A 27,605-nucleotide genomic window follows, 5' to 3' on the forward strand; every position below is an offset into this window, starting at 1 on the left:
ATGCCTACTGACCCAGAATGCACAATGTACAGAAATGTTGAGCAATATCATAAAAAATGGCAAGACCTCAAATGTACACAAAAAAAACCACCCATTCAGGTGTCTGCTTTTTAAGAAAAATCTGCTACCCTTTACGAGGCCCAGTCACATATTGCCATTCATGGTTTTAATAACTAAAGCTTATCACACTTGTAGCCTTTTGATAAACATCCAGACAATGAAAAATATTGAAAAAATAATGAAAAAAATCGGAAAAGAATAGTTTCCTGTCACCTCATAAAAACGCTGTTTAACCAAGGTTCACATGCCATTGGGAGAAGGTGAGGACTGCAGATGCTGGAGATCAGAGCTGAAAAATGCGTAGCTGGCATTCCTGAAGAAGGGCTTATGCCCGAAACGTCAATTCTCCTGCTCCTTGGATGCTGCCTGACCTGCTGCGCTTTTCCAGCAACGCATTTTTCAGCTCACATGCCATTGACATTGGACCATTGAACAAGGAGCAAGTCATTCAGTCCATTGTGCCCATCATGCCATGCTACACCATGACTGATCATTTTCTCAATGTCACTTCCCCATACACTGTATCCCCATATCCCTGAAAGCTAGTCTTCTCAATTTCTGTCTTGAACATTCTCAATGGCCGAGCTTCCACAGCCTTTTGGGGTAAAGAATTCCAAAGATTCCCCACTCTCTGAGTTAAGACATCCACATTACACAACCTGTTTATGAAATATGCTGCTTTTCTATTTTTGCACAAAGTGAATCAGATTACAGAGAGTCATAGAGTCATAGAGATGTACAGCACAGAAACAGACCCTTCAGTCCAACTTGTCCATGCTGACCAGATATCCCAACCCAATCTAGTCCCACCTGCCAGCACCCGGTCCATATCCCTCCAAACCCTTCCTATTCATATACCCATCCAAATGCCTCTTAAATGTTGCAATTGTACCAGCCTCCACCAATTCCTCTGGCAGCCCATCCCATACACGTACCACCCTCTGTGTGAAAAAGTTGCCCCTTAGGTCTCTTTTATATCTTTCCTCTCTCACTAAACCTCTGCCCTCTAGTTCCCCGACCCCAGGTAAAAGAATTTGGCTATTTTTCCTATCCAGGCCCCTCATGATTTTACAAACCTCTATAAGATCACCCCTGAGCCTCCAACGCTCCAGGGAAAACAGCCCTAGCCTATTCAACCTCTCCCTATATCTCAAATCCTCCAACCCTGGCAACATCCTTGTAAATCTTTTCTGAACCTTTTCAAGTTTCACCACATCTTTCCAATAGGAAAGAGACCAGAATTGCACGCAATATTCCAATAGTGGTCTAACCAATGTCCTGTACAGCCATAACATGACCTCTCAACTCCTGTACTCAATACTCTGACCAATAAAGGAAAGCATACCAAACACCTTCTTCACATTTATGTATATCATATTCCATCTGCCATGTTCAAGCCCATTACAATCTTTGTCCCTTTGTTCAAGAGTCATCAGGTAGAGGAAAACATCTTATTTATATCCACCCTGTCATGCTCTGCATATTTCTATAAAATTATTATTCTTTAGATCCCTAGAGAATGCAGACACCAGTGTCCTCATTAAATAATCCCTTATCGCAGATGCTGCACTCCCTCAATGACAAGTATATTCTTCCTTAGGTATGAAGACCAAAACTGTACACAATATTTCAGGTGAGATCTAACAAAGACTGCATATGAATGCAGCAAGATATCTTTAATCTTGTACTCAAATACCCTTGAAATGAAAATTAATATGCCTTTCTTATTGCTTTCTTCACCTCCATGATGTGACTCCTTTAGTGACTAATGGACAAGTTAGATCCATTGGACATCTAGGCTGAAACTTTATTGCTGGAACAGCACAGCAGGTCAGGCAGCATCTAGGGAACAGAAGATTCGACGTTTCGGGCACATGCCCTTCTTCATTTCCTGAAGAAGGGCATGTGCCCGAAACGTCGAATCTTCTGTTCCCTAGATGCTGCCTGACCTGCTGTGCTGTTCCAGCAATAAAGTTTCAGCTTTGATCTCCAGCGTCTGCAGACCTCACTTTCTCCTCCATTGGACATCTACACTTCCAACGTCTATTTAAGAAAGATGCAGCCTTTCCATTTTTTCTACTAAAGTGAATAACTTCACACTTATTTACCTCATATTCCATCTGCCACTGTTGAGCTCATTCACTTAGCTGGGCCAAGTCTTCTTGAAGCCTCTTTGCATTCTCCTCATAACTTGCCAAACAGAGAACAGCCAGGGAATTCCTAGAGGCATTGCACTCATCATCCACAGATTCAATCAATAAGCACATCGACCTGGACCCAATACACCGACCACTGCAGGGGACAGCTGGAACTGACAACCGGAAGCTGCAGAGACAAATCACTATAAATGCCGGAGGAAACATCACAGAAGCGCTTCACAGGAGGCTCCCAAACACTGAGGATGTCACCTAGACAGGGGATGAAACGTCTGCAACACAAATTCCCAGCTCGGCAAACAGAACCACAACAACGAGCACCTGAGCTACAAATCTTCTCACATACTTGTTACCTCTTCAAAGAATTCTAACAGGTTTGTCAGGCACTACCTCCCCTTACTAAGTCCATGCTGACTTGTTCTAATTTGACCCTGCGCTTCCAAGAATTTAGAAGTCTCATCCTTAACGATGGATTCTAGAATTTTACCTACAACCGAAGTTAGGCTAATTGGCCTATAATTTTCCATCTTCTGTCTTGATCCTTTCTTGACCAAGGGGGTTACAACAGTGATTTTCCAATCGTCCGGGACGTTCCCTGACTTCAGTGATTTTTACAACCAATGTCTCTGCTATTTCTTCAGCCACTTCCCTCAGAACTCGAGGATGTAGCCCATTGGGGCCAGGAGATGTATCAATTTTTAGACCTATTAGCTTTTCAAGTACTTTCTCCTTTGTAATGGCCACCATACTCAACTCTGCCTCTTGACTCTCCTTAATTGTTGGGATATTACTCTTTTCTTCCACTGTGAAGACTGACACAAAGTATTTATTAAGTTCTTCAGCTATTTCCTTATCTCCCATCACTAGCCCTCCTGCATCAACTTGGAGCAGCCCAATCTCTACTTTTGCCTCTCATTTGTTTCTTATGTACTGAAGGAAACTTTTACTATCATTTCTAATATTACTGGCAAAGCTTACCTTCATATTTGATCCTCTCTTTCCTAATTTCTCTCTTTGTTATCCTCTGTTTGTTTTTATAGTCTTCCCAATCTTCTGATTTCCCAGTGCTCTTGGCCACTTTATAGGCTCTCTCTTTTTCTTTGATACATTTCCTGATTTTCTTCATTTGCATATTGAAGTCTCCCTGATCACCGTGGCCTTGCCTTTCTGACATGCCCTATCTATTTCCTGGTACATTTTGTGCCCCTGGTCCTGACCACTGTTAGGAGGTCTGTGCATAACTCCCATTGTGGGTTTTTTTTGCCTTTGTGGTTCCTTAACTCCACCCACACAGACTCCACGTCATCTGGCCCTATGTCATTAGTGCCATGGACTTAATTTCATTCTTAACTAACAAGGCAGCCCAGCCCTCTCTGCCCACCTCCCTGTCTTTTTGATAAGTTGTAAATCCTTGGATGTTTAACTGCCAGTCCTGAACCCCTTGCAAGCACGTCTCTGTGATGCCTAACACATCAGAATGGTTCACAATGATTTGTGCTGTTAATTCATCTACTTTGATACGAATGCTTCAAGCATTGAGGTAAAGCACCTTAATGCTAATTTTCTTATCCTCATGATTTCCATCACCTCTACCTAAATTATCCTTCCTTTTTGCTTCATTCCTAGTCTGCCTCAAAAGTTAAACCCTGCACACATGCTAACCTGCTGCTTATCTTTCTACCTGACTCCATACTCCCTGTTGCTTTCCCTTTCCCTTCCCCCTGACTCAGAAGTTTAAAGTCCTAGTGACCATCCTATTTATCCTTTTCACCAGAACACTGGTTCCAGATCAGTTCAGGTGGAGACCGTCCCATTGGTACAGATCCCTCTGGTTCCAAAACATGATGCCAATGTCCCATGAAATGGAATCCATCTTTCTCACACCAATCTCTTAGCACACGATTATTTTTCTAATTTTCTTATCCCTATGCAAATTAGCACATGGCTTGGGCAGTAATCCAGAGATATGACCCTCGAGGACTTGTTCTTCAATTTCCTTCCTAGTGCTTGATACTCCCCAAACAGGTCCTCCACCCTAGCCTTGCCTATGTTCTTAGTTCAACATGGACCACAACAACTGAATCCTCCCCTCCCGCTCCAATATCCTTTCAAGCCAATCGGAAATGTCCTGCGCCTGGCACCCGGCAGACAACACGCCAAGTGGGACTCCCGATCTGGCTCACAAAGAATACTATCTGTCCCCCAAATTATAGAATCCCCTATAACAACTACTTGTCTATTTGCTCCCCCTCTTGAATGGCCTTCTGCACCATGGTGCCATGGTCAGCTAGCTCATCCTCCCCACAGCCCTCTTCCTCATCCATACAGGCACCAAAAATCTCATACCTGTTGGGCAAGGTCAAGGGCAGAGGCTCATCCACTCCTGAACTCAGAATCCCCCTACCTGTCTCACTTACACTCACACCCTGTTGTTCCTGATCATTAACTAAATTTGAATTACTTAATCTGCTGGGTGTGACTGCCTCCTGAAACACACCGCCCGGATGTACCGCAGTGTTTGAAGCTCAGACTCCAGATCATCAACTCTGATCCGGAGTTCTTCGAGCAACCAACACTTGCTGCAGATGTGGTCACTGCTGTTCACTACTGATTTTTTCGACTGTTGACCTCAAACTAACAGGCCTGTAGTTCTCCATTCTCCCTTTGCCTCCCTTTTTAAATAATTTGCTATCATCCCGTCAGCAGAAACTTTTCCAGAATCTACATAATTACAAAAGATACCGGCCAAAGCATCTGTTTTCTTGATAGCTACTTCCTTCAACAATGTGGGATGAAGCACATCTGGTCCAGGAGATTTATCAGTCCTCAATTCAGGGCTGATTTTTCAAGCACTATCTCTTTACTACTATTAATTTCCTTTTTCTCTTGAGTTACACATTTCCCTTTATCTCCTTGTATTTCTGGGATATTCGCTGTGTATTCTTCTGTGACGATAAATGTGAAGTAATTATTTACTTTCTCCATCATTTCCATGATACATTTGCTTGTCTTGAGCTTATCTGTTAGTAGGCCTTGGAGCTCCACCAAACATTCATATTGGGGTGATAAATAGAAACAGATTTTTGAATATGTCCTGAGAAAGTGCTCATTTCTTTTTGTCTCTTTGTATTCTATATTCCTTCTTCAGTTCTTTTGGAGTTAAATCAATCAAATACAAATTATCAGTTTAGAAATGGGAATAGCCCATGCCTGTTAAATTTATCGGGCTCAACTTTAGATATTTTGGGCAGTTACCTAAGATATTGCTAGGCCCCTTAAGAAGACTGACCTCAATTGAAGATGTTAGGTTTAATATTTTTGCGGTTGGTAGGTATAAACCTTGGTAAATACATCATTCAGACTCAGCATCTCGGGCATCATTCGCACGCTACTGGATTTGTATCACAGAAGTTGTTGTTGACTTGGTTTTAACCTACAGGCGGTTGAGACTGAGGAATTCACCATGAATGAGAAAAACAATGATCATAGCTGTGGAGCCTGCTTGCATTGAGTTACAGAATTGTTACTAAAAAGATTGTGAATCAAGCTGGTGCTATGATTTGGTGCCTGTTTTGGCAGGGAAGGGTCTGCACTTTGGCCATTGCATAGTAAAGTTATCATGGCACTGGGAAATGTTTTCAGCTTCCCATATCAATGAAGCTATTTATACTAAAGTGTTCACATGGCTGAAGAGATGCACCACTAATCCAAATACGTTTACCTCATTCTATAGTAAATTGTTTGAGGTTGAGACAAATAAACAAACATGCGTAGCCCCTAGGGTGCAAACAGAGCAAGTTTAGAAGCCATGATAATCTCTCATCAGCTGAGAAGGAAGGGACCTGTTATCCAAGCACCCAATTCGAGACTGGCAATACAGGCGTGCTTCTCAGAGCCACACTGAGGAGCCTGTTCCCACAGGGACCAAGGAAACAGTTCAAAGATAATCTGAAACCTTCCGTGTTGATCAGTTCTATTAACAACACATAGGAAGCAGAGACTGATCACTGTGGGGCAGCACGGTGGTGCACAGCTGCCTCACAGCACCAGGGTCCCAGGTTAGATTCCAGCCTTGGGTGACTATCTGTGTGGAGTTTGCACATTCTCCCCGTGTCTGTGTGGGTTTCCTGTGGGTGCTCTGGTTTCCTCCCACGGTCCAAAGATGTGCAGGTTTGGTGAATTGGCCATACTCAATTATCCATAGTACTAGGTGCATTAGTCAGAGGGAAATGGGTCTGGGTGGGTTGCTCTTTGAAGGGTTGGTGTGGACTGGTTGGGCCAAAGGGCCTGTTTCCACACTGTAGGGAATCTAATCTAAAACAAAATGACGATTTATCATTGATAATCATATCAGGACCTTCCAATCAACTACAACAGCCACTGAGAGACAGTGAAGCAAGACAGGCAGAAAGTGAAAGTGCCATTTTTACAGATTGATTAGTGATGTCCTCATCATGGAGGAGCATGTAAAGCTGATAGGATTTTGTAAACGCTCAGTGAAACCCATAACCAACACTGACACCTCACTTTGAACTGTACAGCCCCAAGGAAGAATCCTCCTCAATGTGAGCAATTGCCAGTGCTATTGGAGAAACCAGATGTCTGTTGAAGGGCCCCAATGCAAAATTTGTAAACAATGTGCAAGCAGCAACTAATATAAGAAATCTCAGTTTAAAATTTTCCAACTGATGCCAGGAGGAAGTGTGAAAATCTGAAGGTCTTCACAGCTCTCAGCATCACTCCTCCTTTTCTCCTTGTTGCCCAATGAAGCCCCTGAATCTTACCTGATAGTTGCTGCTTACCTGACATGAGGCTGGTGACCTGAAGCTGATTAATTCCATAGAATTTGTGGAAGCATGGTTGGCAACAAAATAAGCAGGAGAGGCCTTATGGTATAATTACTACTATAATTTTGTAGAATAATTAAGGAATGATAATTTAGTAATCTAGAGAGCTGAGTAATATCCTAGGGACCTAGGTTCGAATGCAGCAGATGATGGAATAAGTAATCAATGAAAAACTGGAATTAAAAGTTTGATGATGACCATGAAAGCATTGTGGCAAAAATACATCTGGTTTACTAATGGCCTTTTGAGGGAGAGGTCTGCCATCCTTATGTGGTCTGGCCTACATGTGACTCCAACATTTTGCAATTTGGTTGATTCTTAATTGATGGCTTTGTAAGCCACTTAATTGTAACAAGTGTTAGAAAGGAAAATGGAATGACAATTGGCACTTGACATCAACTAAAACATCAGAGAAGACAATCTGGCAAAGTCCTGCTTAGTAACATCTGGGGGCTACTCCCAAAGCTCAGAGAGCTGTCTCACAAACTGGTAAATCAATAGCTTCACATAACGAAACTCACAGAATGATTCTGTGATACATGGGAACACCACCACCTGCATGATTCCCTCCAAGCCACGCACCAACTTTACACTGAAAATATATTGCTGTTTTTTCAATGTTATTGGATCAAATTCCTGGAGCTCCCTCCGTAATGGCATTATGGGTCTACCTGCAGCACATGGACTGCAGTGGTTCAAGAAGACAATTCATAACAACCTTCTGAAGGGCAGCTAGAAATGGACAATCAATACTAGCCGAGTCACTCACATCCCACAAATGAATTAAAGAAAAAATATTGTGACTGAAGCCTGGGCCCTAATTGAAGTGATTCTCAAGCATGTTGATTGGGGTCCAGATGAAGGGCTTTCAATTCAGGTCCAGATCCCTAATTCCTTTCATTCAAGTCCATCTCCTTGGGACTGTTGATTTGGCTTTCACTATCTTGCCTATTGATGCAGGCCCTGAACTTTGGATCTGTTTATTCAGAATCTGATGCTCAGGCCTTTCGTTGCTTTAAGCTCCAATCCTCTGCACTGCTGATTCAGGCTTTGGCACTCTTTCTTTATGCAACCTGTTGAACAGAGATGGAAAAAAAACAACGGAAATTCAGTAAAACTGGACAATGAACATCTTGATCTAAACTGGAGTTCCAATTTCAGGTCTACAGTTCAGTTTGTATCGTTTCTCAGTTTGACTTTTTTTTTTTGCCCAGGCTCATGTTCAGACCTGTTGATTAGGCCTTAATGCTCAGGCCTGTTTAGGCTTTGAATCTTTGGACTTGGAGATTTGATGCCTGGATCTGTTGACTTGGGCTCTGATCCTCAGGCCTCTTGACTCAGATTCTGATCCATGGGCCAGGCTCAGGCATTGATCCAAAGCTGGTCAAGTTCACTGAAAGCACGTTCGAAAGGTTGCTCAGCCAACAGTGATCACAACGGGAGGTAGCAAAACACAAAACGGCAATCAGCTAAAATGTGGATTTCTATAGGCAACTTTCTTTATGGCCTTTTTCCATGGATTCTGCTGAAGTTAACTTCAGGAACTCCACAGAAACTCTATCTGCTAGAACCAATGGGCGTCCAGCTCAAGTAATTCAGACGTTCCCCCTCTGTGGATGGTTATCTAATTCTCAGTCCCAAAACATTGTCACTATCTGAGGATATCCAGCACTGTCACCTGGGCACCTGCCCTTGGTAACTTTAACTTTGATAACATTAGTTTGGACTTGATTTCTACCAAAATTCATGAAAAACAAACTCCATTACTCATTTCACTCAAGAATCAAACTTTACTAAAGCATCTAATTGTCCCTCGAGGCCAAATTTCTTCTAAAGTGGGACTCCTACTAGGGCTAAACTCTTCAGCCCTCCAACACTACTCTGACATCTGTAGGTTGAGCATCCTAGGGTACAAAAGAAAACAAGGCTGCTTATTGGGAGAGCTTTGGAAATCAACAAAGGGCAGTCAGAAAGCTGGGGAAATAAAATGGAAATATTAAATATGAGAGCCAGGTCAAACAGGCCAGCCGTATCGCATCAGATTGTAAGAGAATTGTAAAATGTAATATAAAAAGGAGGAATAGTTAAAGTATGCATTCACTTCGTAGAGGCAGTGGAGTAGTGATAAGGTGTTTAAGAAACATGGGTTTGAATATGGTAGAATTTGAATTCAAGAACTATCAAGCCGAATGGTCACCACGTAACAATTGATCGTTCTGTCCCTTTTGTTTATGCTGCTTCCATTGTTTGGAATGCAAGTAGCTGCACCTTGACAAGAATGACACTTCAGTATTGGGTATGCCTGATGCTACTCCTGGCATGAACTCCTGCAACGTCCCCTTTGGCCCAGAAATCCGCTGCCTGCTCCTTGTGGTTGGTGCAGGGATAACACGGAGGTCTCTGGCCTGCTGGGTATTGAGGCTCTTTCAGGACATCCCAGGGAGGGCATTGCTTTCAAAGATTTCGATTGATCTGATTCCCTGGCTACAGATGGGCACCAGAACTGTAGTATAGCTGACCAGAAGTCACCTTGTCATGTGACCATCAAGAAGGACCAAGTCTTAATTCAGATGTCAATGGGGAGGTCAAAGCTGAAGCTCATGCATTTTCAGGAATATAAGTATTCTCAGACATTTTCTTCGCAAAGGAATTAGCCCTGATTTTCTCACATTATACACAGCGTAACTTCGACTTAATATAGGGCCAAACATGTAATTTCTACTTAATATGGGGCCAAGCTGATGCTGAATTTTACATGCTGATAAAAGTGTAGACGATATTTAAATTGTCAATGAAGGAACCAGTAGATAAAATGTTAAAGAATAACCTTTATTTCAACAGTTCTGTTGCTGGTGTTATATCAAATACTCTCTACAAAAAAACTGCACAGCTTTACAAGGCTGGCCATTGTTTGAAGTGAATTTCAGTGCTCTCCGTTATTTGCTGAGATCAGCCATCCATTAACGGGTAAACTGAAGTCGAGAGCGCAATGCTCCTGATGAATGTACAATAATATTACTATTTCTCCCAGAGTGACAGGTAAAATTAAGTGTCCGTCCCTTAATCATAGATCCGACCATTGATTTCTTTTACTTTGTGTCAAAGAACCCCAAGGTGTCAAGTCTCATGCTGTTACTGTGGATGACTGTTTCCAATGAAAATATGTGATTTTTTTAATCCAAGAATTTCCCTGTACTTCATGAGATGGAATGACAATTCCACCCTTGCATGGCAAGTGTAACTGCAACTTTGTATTCTGGAGACAACAGCAGCTTTGAGACACTTACTATAAACTAACATGAGGTTGGAGTATTAATTAGGTCTTTCTAATATTTGTTCATGACCTGTGAACATCATTGGAAAGGACAACATTCATTGCCCATCCCTAACTGATGCTCGAGTATAGTACTGTTAGAAAAGGAGTTCTATGATTTTAAGCCAGTAACAGCTAATTAATGCCAGTCAGGGTATTGTGTGAGTTTGGAGGGGGACTTGCAGGTCATGGACCTGGTACTCTCAGCTTCTAGATGGTAGAAGTCACAGTTTTGGAAGGTGTTGTTGAAGGATCCTTGGTAAGTTGCAGCAGACCACCATGAGGTAGTACAGACTGATGCTACTGTGTTCTAGTGTGGGATTGGATGCAAGTGATGGATGGGATAGTGGAGGCAAAGGAATATAATTGGGGGTCCTGATTCTGTTGGTATTCTGCTATACTAAGAGACGGTTGGTGATGGACACATTTTCTGAGCATTGGAATGAACTCAGAATCTTCTCAAAGAAATTTCTCTGAAAAGTCTCAAAACATTTTACTGCATTAGAATCTAGCTGGAGTGGTCCCAGTAGGACCTAAACATATGTCCTGAAGGTGGCTGAGCCTCTCTTGAAAGGTTGGATCAGTTCTAGTCAGGTCAGCAGACATGGATCTGGCCTGGCAGCTATCAAAATCCCATTGGGGTCAGATGGGTTCAGGGTTGGGGATGGGTCTGGATGGGGTGCTGTTTAGAGGGTCAATGTGGACTCAATAGACTGAATAGCCTGCTTCTGCACTGTAGGGATTCCTTGCTTGTAGTAAAATCCACCTTGTTCACTAATGTTATTTGGGGAAGGAAATCAACCGTCCTTACTTGATCTGGTCTACATAAAACTCTGGTGCAAAATAATCGACTATTAATGAGTCCCTGAAATACTAACCATGCTACTTAGTTAATAGGCAACAAATACTGCCTTTACCAACAAGACCCACATTTTTAAAATGTAGGGGGAGAGAAATCAGAAATTACAGACTTGTGCATCTAATATCAATGGTGGGCAAGATGCTGAAGTGTATTTTAAAATATGTGGTAACAGGACACTTTGAAAATATCAATAGTTTAAAGAAATTCAACATGGATTTCTAAAAGGGAAATCAGCTTTATGAGGATGTAACTAGTAGAATAAGTAAGAAAAAACAGTGGATATCATGTATTTGAACTTTCGGAAAGCTTTTGATAAAGTTCCATATAAAAGGCTACTGCACAAAATTAAAGTATGTGGAATTGGGAATAATATACTGGTATGGACTGAGAATTGCTTAACAAACAGGAGACAAAGAGTGGAAATAATTTGGTTTTTTTGAAGTGGAAGGCAATGGGATACTATAGGAATCAATGCTTAAGCCTCAGTTATTCACGATATATTATGAAACTTTAGCTGACAGAATCAAGTATAATATTTCCACATTTGCTAATGACAAAAAAACTAGGTAAAAGAGTGATTGATAAGGAGGATGTAAAATAGCATCAAGACAATTTAAACAAATTGAGTGCGTTGGCAAATACATAGCATATGAGTAAGTGTAAAGTTGACCACTTGGGTAGGGACAACAGAATGGCATAGCATTATTTAAAAGGTAATAAATTGGGAAGTATTGGTGTACAAAGAGATGTGGTTATTCTTGTGAACTGGTCAATGAAAGCTAGCAGACAAGTGCAGCAAGCAGTTAGGAAGGCGAAAAATACATTAGCCTTCAATTAAAGAGGATTTGAGTTTGAAGTAAGGGTGTCTTACATCTACTTTCGCAGGCCCATGGCTGGAGTATTGTGTGCAGTTTCCACCCAATAAAAGATATAGTTGGTGCAGAGACAGTGCAGCAAAGATTTACCAAATTGATTTTTGAGGTGGCAATTTTGTCATATAAGGCTATAATCAAAGCAACATAAGATATAGGAGCAGAATTAGGCAACTCAGCTTATTGAATCTGCTCCATCATTCAATTATAGCAGATATCTCAACCCCATTCTCCTGCCTTTTCCCAGTAACCCTTGATACCTTTACTAACCAAACACCTATCTGCCTCTGATTTAAATGCACTCAATGACTTGATCTCCACAGGCTTATGTGGCAATGTGTTCCACAGATTCATCACTCTGGTTGAAGAAATTCCTCCTTATTTCAGTCCTTTACTCTGAGGCTGTGCCCTTGGGTGCTAGTCTCTCACACTAATGGAAACATCTTCTCCATCTGCATTCTATCTCAGTATTCTGTAAGTTTCAATCAGATCTCCTCCCCATCCTTCTAATCTCTATTACATACAGATCCAAAGTCCTCAACTGCTCCTCATGTGACAAGCCTTTCATCCTCGGGATCATTCTAGTGAACCTCCTCTGGAACCCCTCCAAAGCTAACACATCCCTCCTTAGATATGGGGCTCAAAACTGCTCACATACAGTCTGACCAGAGCCTTAAACAGCCTCAGCAGTACATCTCTGTGACTCCCATGTCCCTTTGTACTTCAAATTTCTCAAGCCTTTCCCTGTTTAGAAAATATTCAGTGTTTTTATTTTTCCTATCAATGTGCATAATCTCACACCTTTCCACCTTGTATTCCATCTGTTACTTCTTTGCCTACTCTCCTAGCCTGTCCAAGAGCTTCTCTCTCCCTAAACTGGGAACAAATGTTCTCAGGGAAATACAGGACAGAAACGTGGAGGTTGTTTAGGAAGCACCTGTCGATAGTGCAGGACAGGTTTGTCCCACTGAGGCAAGGAAGGCATGGGAGGTTGAAATAACCTTGAGTGACAGGGATATGGAACATCTAGTCAAGAGGAAGAAGGAAGCTTACTTAAGGTTGAGGGACAAGGATCAGACAGGGCTCTAGAGGGTTACAATGTAGCCAGGAAGGTACTAAAGAATGGACTTAGCATAGCTAGAAGGGGGTACAAAAAAGCTTTAGCGGATTGGATTATGGAAAACCCTAAGGCATTCCACACTCCTGTGAGGAACAAGAGGATGGCCAGAGTGAGGGTAGGATCGATCAGGGGTCGTGGAGGGAACTTGAGCCTGGTGTTGGAGGAAGAAGGGGAGGTCCTTAATGAATACTTTACTTCAGTAATCACTACAGAGAGGGACCTTGACGTTTCTGAGGACAGCATGAAACACTGATATGCTAGAACAGGTTGATGTTAGGAAGGAGGATGTGCTGAAAAGTTTAAAAAACATAAGAATAGATAAAACTCCTGAGCAGATGGGATATACCCAAGGTTACTACAGGATGCAAGGGAAGAGATTGTTGCGCCTTTTGTGATGATCGTTGCATCCTCACTGTCCACTGGAGTAGTGCCAGATGATGGGAGAGTGGCAAATGTTATTCCCTTGTTCAAAAAAGCAAAAAGGGATAATCCTATGAATTATAGACCAGTCAGTCTTATGTTGGTGGTGGGCAAATTATTGAAGATGATCTTGACAGACAGAATTTATGATTACTTAGAAAAGCGTAGTTTGATTAGGGATAGTCAGCATGGTGTTTTGAGAGGCAGGTCATGCCTCACAAACCTTATTGAATTCTTTGAGGATGTGACTTAACATGTTAATGAAGGTAGAGCAGTGGATGTGGTGTACATGGATTTTAGAAGAGCATTTGTTAAGGCTCCCCATGGTAGGCTCACTCAGAAAGTAAGGAGGCATGGGATACAAGTAAACCTGTCTGTTTGGGTACAGAATTGGCTGGTCCATAGAATCAGAGGGTGGTGGTTGATGGAAAGTATTCAGTCTGAAGCTTGGTGACCAGGGCTGTTCTGGGACCTCTGCTCTTTGTGATTTTTATAAATTACTTGGATGAGGAAGTGGAAGGGTGGGTTAATAATTTTTCTGATGACACAAAAGTTGGTGGAGCTGTGGATAGTGTGGAGGGCTGTTGTAGGTTGCAACAGGACATTTACAGGATGTAGAACTGGGCTGAGAAGTGGCAGATGGAGTTCAACCTGGAATAGCGTGAAGCCGTTCACTTTGGTCAGGTGAATTTGAATGCAGAATATAGGGTTAAAGGCAGGATTCCTGGCAGCGTGGGGGAACAGAGGGATCCATGTCCATAGATCCCTCAAAGTTGCCACCCAAGTTGTTAAGGCTGTTAAGAAGATATATGGTGTGTTGGCTTTCATTAGCAGGGGGATTGAGTTTAAGAGCCACGAGGTTCTGCTGCAGCTCTATAAAGCCCTTGTTAGACCACACTTGGAATATTGTGTTCAGTTCTGGTTGCATCATTGTAGGAAGGATGTGAAAGCTTAGAGAGGATGCAGAGGAGATTTACCAGAATACTGCCTGGACTGGAGGGCATGTCTTATGAAGAAAGGTTGAGGGAGCCAAGGCTTTTCTCATTGGAATGAAGACGGATGACAGATGACTTGATAGAGGGGTACAAGATGTTGAAACACATAGGCAGAGTGGAAAGATGGAGACTTCTTCCCATGGCGGAATTGTCTATCACATAGAACATAGAACAATACAGCACAGAACAAGCCCTTCGGCCCACGATGTTGTGCCGAACATTTGTCCTAGCTTAAGCACCCATCCATGTACCTATCCAATTGCCGCTTAAAGGTCACCAATGATGCTGACTCTGCCACTCCCACAGGCAGCGCATTCCATGCCCCCACCACTGTCTGGGTAAAGAACCCACCCCTGACATCTCCCCTATACCTTCCACCCTTCACCTTAACTTTATGTCCCCTTGTAACACTCTGTTGCACCCGGGGAAAAAGTTTCTGACTGTCTACTCTATGTATTCCTCTGATCATCTTATAAACCTCTACCAAGTCACCCCTCATCCTTCGCCGTTCCAACGAGAAAAGGCCTAGCACTCTCAACCTATCCTCGTACGACCTATTCTCCATTCCAGGCAACATCCTGGTAAATCTTCTCTGCACCCTCTCCAAAGCTTCCACATCTTTCCTAAAATGAGGCGACCAGAACTGCACACAGTACTCCAAATGTAGCCTTACCAAGGTCCTATACAGCTGCAACATCACCTCACGACTCTTGAATTCAATCCCTCTGCTAATGAACGCTAATACACCATAGGCCTTCTTACAAGCTCTATCCACCTGAGTGGCAACTTTCAAAGACCTATGAACATAGACCCCCAAGATCCCTCTGTTCCTCCACCTCACTAAGAACCCTACCGTTAACCCTGTATTCCGCATTCTTATTTGTCTTTCCAAAATGGACAACCTCACACTTGACAGGGTTGAACTCCATCTGCCACTCCTCAGCCCAGCTCTGCATCATATCTAAGTCCCTTTGCAGCCGACAACAGCCCTCCTCACTATCCACAACTCCACCAATCTTCGTATCATCTGCAAATTTACTGACCCACCCTTCGACTCCCTCATCCAAATCATTAATAAAAATTACAAACATCAGAGGACCCAGAACTGATCCCTGTGGAACTCCACTTGTAACTGGGCTCCAGGCTGAATATTTACCATCTACCACCACGCTCTGACTTCGACCGGTTAGCCAGTTTTCTATCCAATTGGCCAAATTTCCCTCTATCCCATGCCTCCTGACTTTCCGCATAAGCCTACCATGGAGAAGCTTATCAAATGCCTTACTAAAATCCATGTATACTACATCCATTGCTCTACCCTCAGCCACATGCTTGACTGCACCTTTCCTATTTCTGACTTCAGCCCATACTACCTCCAAAGGCAGATCCCCCTCGAACTGCCTTTCTGCAGCCGTTATACCATTTCTAATTAGCAACGCCACCCCCCCTCCTTTTTTACCACCCTCCCTAATCTTACTGAAACATCTGTAACCAGGAACCTCCAACAACCATTCCTGTCCCTCTTCTATCCACGTTTCTGTGATGGCCACAACATCGTAGTCCCAGGTACCGATCCACGCCTTAAGTTCACCCACCTTATTTCTGGTACTCCTTGTGTTGAAGTATACGCACTTGAACCCATCTCTGTGTCCGCAAGTATTCCCTGTCAGTGCTACCTTCTTCACAGCCTCCCTACATTCTTGGACATCCTGACATAATTTTAAGGTAATTGGGGGAAGGTTTTGGGGAGATGTCAGAGGTAGGTTCTTTAAACAGAAAATGGTGGGTGTGTGGATTGCACTGCCAGCAGTGATACAGAGTCAGATATATTACCGACATTTAAGCGACTCTTGGATAGACACATGGATGATGAAGGGTATGTGGGTTAGTCTGATCATAGAGTAGGATAAAAGGCCAGCACAACAGCGAGGGCCAAAGGGCCTGTACTGTGCTGCACTGTTCAATGCTCTATGTCCTATGTTCCATGTTGTAGGTTTTTATGCAGCCTCTCTACTTCCTCAACACTACCTGCCCCTCCACCTATCTTTCTGTCACCTACAAACCTAGCAACAATGCACTTAGTTGCTTTATCCAGACTGTTAATGTATAACGTGAATAGCTGTGGTCCCAACACAGACTCTTGCAGAACTCCACTGGTCACCGGCTCTCATCCTGAAGAAGACTCCTTTATCCCTAGTCTCTGCCTTCTATCGAACAGCCAACTCTGCTTCACAAATTCTGAACCACGTGGTCATGGGTCCACCAACCCGACAGAAATGACATGGACTCTCCTGGAATTAAAGCTCAAATTCTAGATCACTGCCATGTGCAACCCAAGAGCAAAATGAGAAGGAGATTTAAATTATTTTCAATTTCATTGAACACGTTGATTCATTAATAATAGCAATAGAAGGCATGTGAAATAATGGCTGCTTGAGAAACATTTAGGAATTGGTAACTTGGAAACATTTTGCCCCCCAGTTGGTCTGTGGGCCAAGAGGTCACAAGGATAGACATGTCTGACAATCAGTGATGCTTGCCTGACTAATACAGTTAACAATTCTCTTTGAATAAAATGTGTAGCATTAAAAATAATTTAATCAAAATGGTTATCATTTCTAATGAGACCCTAACTGGTACACTGGAGGCAACACAGTTCACAGAAAGGCAATAGACATTCCATCGAGGATTTTGGAGGGATTTGGACAAGTCAGACACCAGTGACTAAGACTATTGAGTTACTCTGGATCTCTATGGTTAAACAAGAAGGAAAATCAAGTTAAGAAGAGAAATGTAAATAAATGAGATATGTCAAAGAAAGACTCTGGGGCAAACCAGTGCAGAGAACTTCAGACAGTGAATGAGAGAAAGATATTAGTCAAGGGGCCAGGGCATCGTAACTGTGGCCTATGCTTTGCGTAGCAGCCAGGTAGAAAAACAGGTTTCGGTCGACATTTGATTGCTAAGCCCAGCAGCTACTAATTTCTGAACTGATAAGTCGATTTGATTTAATTTGATTTGATTTGATGTATTATTGTCACATGTACATAGGTACAGTGAAAAGTTTTGAAATTTTCAACTAATTTGCTCCTTTAAAAGGCAGTCACTCGTCGCTTTTATGATCTTTACTTCAAAGTTTCAGTATTGACGGTTTTACTAACTGAGTCTCTAATTAGATCGAATTAAAAAGTGAGAAGAAACTTGTGTCAGTATGTAGGTTTTTGTTCTGAATTATCTGCTGGTTTGAATAGGAATCGTTAAAGAGAAGAAAGTTCTCATGTTCTGTGTCCTTCAAATTGCTTCACTTCAATGACTGAACTATTTGAATAATTGTGGAAAAAGAATTCAAGTTAAAAGCAATGGATTGTAACTAAATGAACCCATTCCGCTGTGCAGAACAGTTATTTCAATGCACGGTCTCATTATAATGCTGGAACACTTAATTTTACTGGACCACCATGTTTTTAAATTAATTCGATACAGATCAAAAACATTAGCATTTAAGTTGCAAGATCGATGCTTCACAGACTGTGTTTCTGAAACCTCGGTAAAGCATGTTAATGTGGATCTGTGTTGGGAAGTAAGCTCGGTGTCCTGGGTCAGTCCTGCTTATATTTCCCATGACATTATGTCTCCTGGTAAGCCTGAGGCTATGTCACTGGATTTCCACACAAAAGCAGATCTTCTGGCTGAAAGGAGCAGTTTACTCAATATTTTGGCCTGGCAGTCAGATTTCAACACAAGCAGTGACAGATGCTTAATGTTTTTATTCTCAGTTAGAATGGAGATAGGATCATATAGGGTGAATGTTAAATGTACCATAGAGTGAACAGGAAAACAGTCCTAAAATGCTCTCTTTCTGATTCACACCGGTGCATATTTTCTCTCGCTGGTCAAAGGTTCACGAGCTGACAATGGTTCCCAAGGACTGGAGGCCTTGACAAATCTCACAGAAGAGTTGTGAGTTTGGTGTGTAAATTGAATTACAGTACGCTTGGCCTGTGGTTGTCAGGGAGATCCCAAGACCTATGAGCCGGTTTCTGGTGATTTTTCATTGAGTCTTGAAAACTGTGAAATCGAGGCTCAGTAGGTTGCTGCCTCGAACAAGGTCTTAGTTTCAATTTGTTCTTTAATGGACATGGCACAGGGGAAGCTTGGAAAAGAGGCCAAACTGTGTGAAATAGATATGACAAAGCGTGTTGATTTTCAAACCATTTAATCAATAGCAATATCACATTTCCTCTCTCTTTATCCATGGCTATCTATCTATATACATGTGTGTGTGTATGTATGTGTTTCCATATAAATTATGGATGTGTGTATATACATGTGTATGTCCGTTTGTATGTGTGTTTGTCATCCATGACTCTCCTAAATCCACATATGGGTTAAATATTATACAACTTAATCCAGTTATCCAGCCTGTAACTAGTTTCCCAGGCTGCAGGCCCCATCAAATCCATATTTACATTTGAGTTACTGCCATCCACATGAGTATCAGGCTCACACAATATAAAGTCACCTAAAGCTACGTTCAGACTGTAGGTGTCTGTTTGGGACAGGTCTCTTTTTTTGAAGCAAGAAAGACTTGCAGTGATTGAACATCTTTTGCAGTCTCAGGATACTCCAAAGTAATTTATAATCAGTTATGTGCATTTTTAAGTGCAATTATTGTTTCAATAGAGGAAAGCTATTAGGTAGGTTGTGCACAGCTAATTCCCACCAATATTAGTGAGTTAATGGGCAAGTAATCTGTTTATCTGGTGATATCAGTGGAGTGCAAATGAGCCTGGGCACTGATCAGAACTCGCGACTTCCTGTTTCCTGAACCCCTTCTGTGTCTATCCCCTAAAGTGGGCAAATCATCCCTTAATTTAATGTCTCAATGCACCTCTGACCCTACAGCATTTCCTCAGCACTGTGTGTGTGTCTGTGTATGTGTCTGTGTGTGTCTGCGCGTCTGTGTGTGTCTGTGTGCATCTGTGTGTGTGTATGTGTGTGTGTGCCTCTGTTGTGTGTGTATGTGTCTGTGTGTGTGCATCTGTCTTTGCGTGTATCTGTGTGTGTGTATGTGTGTGTGTGCCCATCTGTGTGTGTGCGCATGTGTGTGTGTTCGTCTTTCTGTGTGTGCGTCTGTCTGTGTGAGTCTGTCTGTGTGTGCATGTGTGCGCCTGTGTATGTGCATATGGGTCTGTGTGTGTGCGCTCATTTATGTGTGTGTATGTGTGTATGTGTGTGTGCATCTGTGTGTGTGTGCGCGCGTCTGAGTGTGTGTGTCTGTCTGTATGTATGCGTGTGCGTGTGTCTGTGTGTGTGCTGGTGTGTGTGCCGGGGTGTGTGTTTGTGTGCATGTGCCGGTGTGTGTGCGTGCGCGTGTGTGTGTATGGGTGTGTATGTCTGTGTGCATGCCTGTATGCGCGCGCGTGTGTGTGTGCACGTCTGTGTGTGTGTGGCCATGCGTCTGTGTGTGTGTGCGTGTGCGACAGTGTGTGTGTGCGTGTGCACCTGTATGTGCGTCTGTGTGTGTGTGCGTGTGCGACAGTGTGTGTGTGCGTGTGCACCTGTATGTGCGTCTGTGTGTGCATTTGTGTGCAGTCTGTGTGTGTGTGTGTCTGTGTGTATGTGTATGTGCATGTATGTGCGCGTTTATGTGCATGTGTGCCTGTGCATCTGTGTGTGTGTATGTGTGCGACAGTGTGTGTGTGCATCTGTGTGTGTGCGTGTGCACCTGTATGTGCGTCTGTGTGTGTATTTGTGTGTGTGTCTGTGTGTATGTGTGTGTGCATCAATCTGTGTGTGTGTGCATGTATGTGTGCGTTTGTGTGCATGTGTGCCTGTGCGTCTGTGTGTGTGTACGTGTGCGACAGTGTGTGTGTGCATCTGTGTGTGTGCGTGTGCACCTGTATGTGCGTCTGTGTGTGTATTTGTGTGTGTGCGTCTGTGTGTGTGAGTGTGTGTGTGTGTCTGTGTGTATGTGTGTGTGCATCTGTCTGTGTGTGTGTGCATGTATGTGCGCATTTGTGTGCGTGTGTGTGTGCGCCTGTGTGTGTATGACCGCTTGCATCAGTGTGTGCATCTGTGTGTGTGTGTCTGTGTGTGTGTGTGCCGATGTGTGTCTCTGTGTGTGTGCCAGTGTGTGTGCCGGTGTGTGTGTATGTGTGTGTGCATGCGTGTGTGCGTTTGCCTGTGTGTGTGCGCTTGTGCGTGTGTGTGCATCTATGTGTATGTGTGTGTGTGCATGCATCTGTGTGTGTGTGGGCGTGCATGCGTGTGTGCGTGCGGGTGTGCCTGTGCATCAGCGTGTGTATGCGTGCGTTTGTGTGCGCGTTTGTGTGTGCGCTTGTGTGAGCGTGTGTGTGTGTATGTGTGTGTATGCGTGTGGGTGTGTCTGTGTGTGCACGCGTGTGTGTGTATGTGTGTGTGCACGTGTGTGTATGTGTGCCTGTGTGTGCGCCTGTGCGTGTGTGTGCATCTGTGTGTATGTGTGTGAGTGCGCATGTCTGTGTGTGTGTGGGCATGCGTGCGTGTGTGCGCGCGGGTGTGCCTGTGCATCTGTGCGTGTGTGTCTGTATGTGTGCGTGTGCAACTGTGTGTGTGTGCGTGTGTGTATTTGTGCGTCTGTGTGTGTGTGCGCATCTGTGTGTGTGCGTCTGTGTGTGGGTGTGTGCATGCGTGCAGGTGTGTTTGCGTCTGTGTGTGCGCGTGTGTCTGTATGTGTGTGTGTGCGACTGTGTGCGCGTGTGCGGGTCTGTGTGTGTGAGTGTGTGTGTCTGTGTGTGTGTCTGTGTGTGTATGTGTGTGTGCGCGCGTCTGTCTGTGTGTGTGTCTGTCTGTGTGTGTGTATGTGTGTGTATGCATCTTTGTGTGTAGGTGTGTGTGCGGCTATCTATGTGTGTATGTGTGCGGGTGTAGTTGTGTATGTATGTGTGCATCTGTGTGCGCGCGTCTGTCTGTGTGTGTATATGTGTGTGTGTGCGCGTCGGTGTGTGTGCGTCTGTCTGTGTGTGCGCGTGTTATGTGTGTGTGTGTCTGTGTGTGTGCATCTGTGTGTGCGCGTGTCTGTGTGTGCGCGTCTGTGTGTATGTGTGTGTGCATCTGTGTGTGCGCATCTGTGTGTGTGTGCGCGTCTGTGTGTGTGTGCGCGTCTGTGCGTGTGCACGTCAGTGTGTGTGTGTCTGTGTGTGCGTGTCTGTGTGTGTGACTGTGTGTGTGCGTCTGTGTGTGTCTGTGTCTGTGTCTGTGTGTGTGCATCTGTGTGTGTGTGTGCGCATCTGTGTGTGCGCATCTGTTTGTGTGTGTCTGTGTGTGTGTGCATGTCTGTGTGCGTGTGTGTGTGTGTGTGTGTGTATATGTGATTGTGTGTATACGCTCATGGGGTAATTGCCAGAATCAGCAGGTTTGGTTTAGTGTCATTATCCCACAAAGTTCTGTAGTCCAGTGCTCTCTGCAGGACAAGCACTGCTGTAACTTTGAAGGCCGGACATCCTAATGAACAACACAGACATCCTGCTCCTCCTAATCCAAAGTGATAGGAGTTCTGTTTGGAAATTGGTTCGCCAGAATCCAAATTGTCATTAAGTAATGAATGTTGCTGCTCTGACCCACTGCTCCTGGTAACATCGAGAGTATTTCAAGTTACACTTTTTAAAGGTTTCTACATGGGAATATTGCAGGATGCTGAGCTACAGTCATATTGCGGTACAATGCTATTTCACACCAGACCCTGGGTAAATTTCCCTATATAATTACTGTTCCAGACAGGATAGCCCACGTAGTCAAGCTCCTGGGTTAAGAGAGGTGAACGGGCTGTTCTTCTTTATCTACCACTTTCTCAGTTGATCACAACAAGGTTAATTTACAAAAGATTCCTTTAGTTATAGATGCCTCTTTCCCCAATGATTTTACATTTAAAAGGAACCAATTTAGCAAGGCCTTCTTAAGTGAGTTAATGCATTACTAAATGTGAGAAGAAATAATAATGCAACATTTATACATCCAGGTTGGGAATGAGAAGTGAGACCAAAACTAAATGATAAAAGTTAAAAAATATCTGAGCCAATCTATCTGAGATATTCGTCAAGCTTGGCTAGTGAAATGTTGATAATTGAACAGTTAATTTTAGGATCCTTGACTTTCCAGAATGGTTAAAATTCTTTTCTCATGTTTCATTTTGATAGTGGTTGGCAGGTAGCACTCAGAGTGAGAGATTTCTCCTTTCCCCATTACCTTTTGACTGGCTTGCTGGATAACTGACCTCTAGTACTCAAGGCAAAACACTCCAATACCTGCAATGCAGGGGTGACAAGTGGGTGGTTCTTCAACTGTTATCATCATAGCACATTAGCAATCAAGCCCAGGCTATTACACATGATTACTCCAGTTCACTGACATACCTTCTTCCACTATACAGACTACCAGGGTTGAACTGGATTCTCACCCTTGTTCCTACGTACTTTTGAACAAAGAAAACACAAACACATCATTCGCTCAGACTGTTGTCTTTTGCCCAGAGGAAAGCCAATAGCATGCTGATCTTCATAGTGATAGGGTTTAAGTATAGGAGTAGGGATGTCTTGCTGCAGTTATACAGGGCCTTGGTGACCTTGAGTATTGTGCAGTTTTGGTCTCCTAGTTTGAGGATGGACATTCTTGTTACTGAGGGAGCCCAGTGAAGGTTCACCAGACTGATTCCTGGGACGGCAGGAATGATATATGAGGAAAGACTGGATTGACTGGGTTTGTACTATACTCAGACTTCAGAAGAATGAAGGGGGTTCTGTTAGAAACATATAACATCCTGATGGGACTGGACAGGCTAGACGCAGGAAGAATGTTTCCGATGTTGGGGCAGCACAGAGCTAGGGGTCATAGTCTAAGAATAAGGGGTAACCAATTCAGGACTAAAATGAGGAAAGATTTCTTCACTCAGAGAGTGAATATGTGGAATTCTCTCCCACAGAAAGCTGTTGGGGCCAATTCATTAGATGTGGCCCTTGCGGCTAAAGGGATTGAGGGGTATGGGGAGAGGGTGGGAATGGGATACTGAGATTGCATGATCAGTCATGATCACATTGAATGATGGTGTAGGCTTGAAGGGCTGAAAGGCTTGCTATTTTCTGTGTTCCTATAACTCCCAGAGGACTACAGCTCTGTTTGTAGTGTATTTCACCTCTTTTAAGTCACCCTCTTTGAAGGTTCCTTAATACCTCAGCAGGTGTGCCGTTCCAGTTTCTCTCTCAAGCAGCCACTGAATTTATGGCTGCAATTATTTTGGCTGTAGCTGGCTACCTTTTTAAAAACCACATGTTGGAACTAAATGATTGATAAGTCTGTAGATGATTTGGGGTTATAATCCCTTGCTATGAGAATGTCCACCCAAACACGGTGGAATGATTTTGGTGAGGTGGCACCACATCACCTTTTGGAATTGGATCCAGATAACCGGGAGCCTAGATTACATCAGTTGTACGATGTTATCGCATGAATGCAAAACAGATTTGTCTGAAATTCAGAGTCACGGTTTCAGCCAATGCAAAACTAAAACTATCTTGTGTCAGTAATACTGCATAGTTCTACCTGTCTATAAAATGAAAAGCTCTGTGCTTCCAGAAGTTAGATACCTATTGATAAACTCTGCCTGAGATACAAGACCCATGCTGTACATTGAACTACTTGCAGCATGTACATTAATTGGAAGACAGTGCATGGATTGAGCTGCTTCTCTGCAATAAACATAATTTTAAACTGTTATGATTGGATCAGGATTATATGTGAGTCAGGATGTCTATGGGAGTACAGATTTGGCTAATGCTGAAACTAGGCTTCCTTTATTCAGCAGTTCAACCGCACCATATAAAAAAAAACAGGGGGCACTAAATCAGACCATTGAGTTGACACAAAAATGAAACGATTGCACTTTTAAATGTTGCTAATTCAGTAGCTGCCTCTTCACCAAGCTTCTCAGACTGAAAATTTCACCTTCATTGAAGACATTACAAATTATAATTTCATAAGCACAAGGGTGCCAATGATTTAATCTGCAGCCATTAGCATGGCTAAGCTGCAAATTAGGTCCAACCTGAAGTCATTTAATGTTCCTCTGAATGCACCCAGTATTGTAAATGCAAAGAAAATGTGCATGGTGGAGATTGGAAATTAAAAAAAACAGAACATAGTGGGGAAACTGCTGGTCTGGCGGCATCGCAGAATGAGAAACAAAATTGACGTTCTGAGTCCAATGTGACTCTTCTTCTGAAGATGAGTTATATTAGACTAGAAACATTAATGCTCTTCCTTCAGATGTTGCTGGACTTGCAGAGTTTATCCACCATCTTCTGTTCGTTATTGTGCTCTGTTATGGTACAGGAATGAAAGATTTTCAGTCGGACTGAGTTATTGGAGAAACTGCAGTTGTATTTATTGGAGCAGAGAAGGTCGGGGGAGGTTTGATGAGAGAGTTCAAGATAGTACAATATAGCAAATATTTAATATCCTAAATAAAGAGGACGTATATCCAGGAGTTGAAGGGTCTGTAACCTGACAACTGTTTTAGAGTAATTGGCAAAACAACCAGAGGCAACAAGAGGGGAAAAATAATTTATGAGTTGCACTGATCTGAAAAGCTGTTGGTTTTGTCTAAGCAATTAGTGTGTGGTTCAGAATAATGCCAAGCGTTCAGGGTTCATGTCCCCTTGCCAGCTGATGTAGATTTGAGACCTGTCTCCTCACCCTGACCCATAGCAAAATGTTTTAGCATAAGCCATGTTTCATCAGCCTTCACATATTCAAGGATGCTACCTGCAGAAAAAAAAACAGTGATTAGGAACTGTCTCTCTGGGAGAAAGTTGAGAAGTGTTCAGTGCTAACCTTCAAATTGAATAAATACCTGAAGGGAAAACTTTCGCTATTTAGGAGGAAAGGGAATGCAGAAATTAAATCAAGAAAACTGACAATTGAGACATGCTGGTCCGATTCACTTCATACTCATCAAAGGAGAAGTCCAGTATGACCACTGTGTTCATTTCTCAGATATGCTGGTTTTCCATTGGAGTAAGGGAGTTGGACTAGCAGGATCATACTTCCATAAACCAGGCACCAGCGCGATGGGCTGAATGGTTACTTTCAGTGCTGATTTGCAATTTGAGCAGCTCAGTCTGCTCATTGGAATAAGCAAGTGTTGCATTGTCAGGTGTGCTGCCAAGAGGACAATAGCTAAAGCCATGGCTGTCTTTTCAGCTGGATGAGGGAACGAAAAACTCCCTTAACTAACAACATGAAAAGCAAGGTCAACTGATCACTGCAGACTGAGCCCTTGTCATATGCAAGTTGTCATTCAATTGTTTGGAATGGCTGAAGGCGTACAATAGTTATTCTTTCTGACAATAACTTTCCTACAGGAAAAGCACTCCTGCGTTCCTCAGATCCTGCAGATATGCTTCCAGTAGAGGTTGTTTTCTTTCTTAATCTACAAATAATGCTGTTAAATCGGGATATAATTTGTAAGTAGTTTCACTGTATTTAATGTGCTCAACATTCAAAACTAGTTAGTAAACATGCTATACCTGAATCAGCATTTTGTATCAAAGTGTTATGTTTGGATCAGTCTGCCTTTATAACGCGAGTTAATGGTTAGTGCTTGGCGCATTGGTATTCTATACATGCATCTATGTTTTGTTTGGATCAGGTATATATATATAATTGTAAACACATTATTTTCAAAGAAATAAAATCCTCGATCCTTGAAGGATTGGGTCTTATTATATGTTGATGTTTTGCTGAGCAAAATTTGCATGAAAGGAGATTGATAAAATACATTTGTGTTGCATTTAGGAAGATGTGAGCTCATTGGGAAGGTGTGACAATTCACTACCAGGAATTACCGAAACCTGATCCTCATTTTGTTCTGAGTCAGCTTTCAGCTGTAATGTCCATCAAGTTACTTCAGTTAGCCTGAGAACCGCGTTAGGGAACATCTCCGGGACACCCGCACCAATCAACCACACCGCCCCGTGGCCCAACATTTCAACTCCCCCTCCCACTCTGCCGAGGACATGGAGGTGCTGGGCCTCCTCCACCGCCGCTCCCTCACCACCAGACGCCTGGAGGAAGAACGCCTCATCTTCCGCCTCGGAACATTTCAACCCCAGGGCATCAATATAGACTTCAACAGTTTCCTCATTTCCCCTTCCCCCACCTCACCCTAGTTCCAAACGTCCAGCTCAGCACTGTCCCCATGACTTGTCCGGACTTGTCCTACCTGCCTATCTCCTTTTCCACCTATTCACTCCACCCTCTCCTCCCTGACCTATCACCTTCATCCCCTCCCCCACTCACCCATTGTACTCTATGCTACTTTCTCCCCACCCCCATCCTCCTCTAGCTTATCTCTCCACCCTTCAGGCTCACTGCCTTTATTCCTGATGAAGGGCTTTTGCCCGAAACATCAATTTCGCTGCTCCTTGGATGCTGCCTGAACTGCTGTGCTCTTCCAGCACCACTGATCCAGAATCTGGTTTCCAGCATCTGCAGTCATTGTTTTTACCACCTTTATGTCCTCTATCCCAACACCTGGGTTAACAGTCCAGTGATAATACCGCGAGGACATCACCTCCTCCAGTCATGTTACTGTCTGCCTTTACAAGAGTCTCTTTGCTGTTCGATCTGCCTTCAGACGTGGGGGATAAGGGAAATGATGGGAACACCGATAGAGACAGGAGAAACTCTGGGAGGAGGGTGAGAGAGAATGAAGAGGCCACTGAGCAGGAGAAAGTGAGGACTGCAGATGCTGGAGATTGGGAGCGTAGGGGGATGAAGGTGAGGCCTCTGCTGAGGACTGGGAGCGTAGGGGGATGACCTTCACTGAGCAGGAGGTCCAGCTCATAGTCAGTCTCCATATATCAACCTTTCTGAGGAGAAATATGTCAGACCTCCTCACTCCATCAAGTCGGCTTCCAGTTGGCT

At 43.3% G+C, this 27,605-nt stretch overlaps 1 pseudogene; it reads left to right on the plus strand.

The window, feature by feature from the left end:
- The first annotated feature begins 20,293 nt into the window (after window positions 1-20,293).
- LOC148152228 (uncharacterized) lies at window positions 20,294-23,169 on the plus strand (annotated as a pseudogene).
- The last annotated feature ends 4,436 nt before the right edge of the window (window positions 23,170-27,605 follow it).

Source organism: Chiloscyllium plagiosum, unplaced genomic scaffold, assembly GCF_037043375.1.
Source record: "Chiloscyllium plagiosum isolate Xiang-an unplaced genomic scaffold, Cpla_swu_hap1 HiC_scaffold_1, whole genome shotgun sequence".
NCBI lineage: Eukaryota > Metazoa > Chordata > Chondrichthyes > Orectolobiformes > Hemiscylliidae > Chiloscyllium > Chiloscyllium plagiosum.